The 1,062-nt window shown below is 44.8% G+C and overlaps 1 protein-coding gene across 1 annotated transcript in view; it reads right to left on the reverse strand.

The window, feature by feature from the left end:
• fkbp5 (FKBP prolyl isomerase 5) overlaps positions 1-1,062 on the reverse strand; it is a 20,136-nt gene extending 19,074 nt beyond the window's left edge. Inside the window, exon 1 of the mRNA XM_015042408.1 lies at positions 840-1,062. The gene's annotated coding sequence lies outside the window, so the exon portion shown is untranslated. The remainder of the gene's footprint in view (positions 1-839) is intronic.

Genomic DNA, 1,062 nt, shown 5'->3' on the forward strand with positions numbered 1-1,062 from the left:
GGGGAGGAGGTAGTGGGGGGGGGGGCAGAAACGTGTAGAGTTGTGGGAGGGTGTTTAGTGTAAAATTACGGGCAGGTCTTGGAAAGCAGCCACAAAGTAACACAATGTTCCGGCTGTACTGTAGCTGTACCGCTGCCGCTGCTGATGAGAACACTGTGTTCCAATAGACACCCTGACCTGTAACCCGTTCCGTGCCAGGCCGGGAACAGCCTGTTCCGCAGCAGACTGTCCTCTCTCTCTCTCTCGCTCTCTCGCTCTTTCTCTTTCTCTCTCTCTCGCTCTGCTCAGCTGACAACACATATCAACAACACTCCCTGCCTGCACTCATACGCGGGGATGTGTATGCACCGAAATAAATGTACACCTCAGAGCCCGATAAGACGCGCGCTTTGACGGATTACTGTGTCTGAGAGGGACGGTAAAAACCCCGCCTTTCTGTCTTGTCTTCCAACGTGTTTTCTACTTGCTTTTAAAGTACTAGCTGCCGTGTTTCCGCCAGGAAATGCTTTTAAAAATGCCATTTTTATTCAACATTGCCATCGTTTGTTTTAGTATGTGTGTTTTTTTTTTGTTTGTTTTTTTTTGTTTGTTTTTTTAAAGAAAATACATCAGTAATACGTTGGTGCCTTCAGGCTGCAGCGGAAAAACAAGCAGCGGGAGGGGGAGGGGGGTGGTAGAAAACTAAGGGTGGGAAATATCAGCTAGACAACAAATGCAAATAAGAAAAAAAATTGAAAAACTGCCCTAATTGATTATTTAAGGTCTACAGGGGTTAATGCATTGAGATTAAAGAGAGTAAAGCAATCGCATTAAATCAGCAACTTGACGCAAAAACTTACGTTCCTATTAAGTTCCCAAAATACAGTGACAGACATTCCCTGGCAAAAGGCTGGACCCAGAGCTGCAAAGTAAATGTCCTCATTTACCAGGGGCGTGAACACAAAGGCACACCGGGGCGCAAGATCAGAACGCCAAGTTCAGACCAAAATTTTTATGAAATGTTGCAGATAAAGTGTAAATAAAATATATTTGTTCAGTTCTTCCCATGAGTCACACATCACA

This window comes from Poecilia latipinna, unplaced genomic scaffold (assembly GCF_001443285.1).
Source record: "Poecilia latipinna isolate Pla-1442-1.1 unplaced genomic scaffold, P_latipinna-1.0 Scaffold588, whole genome shotgun sequence".
In the NCBI taxonomy this organism is placed as follows: Eukaryota; Metazoa; Chordata; class Actinopteri; order Cyprinodontiformes; family Poeciliidae; genus Poecilia; species Poecilia latipinna.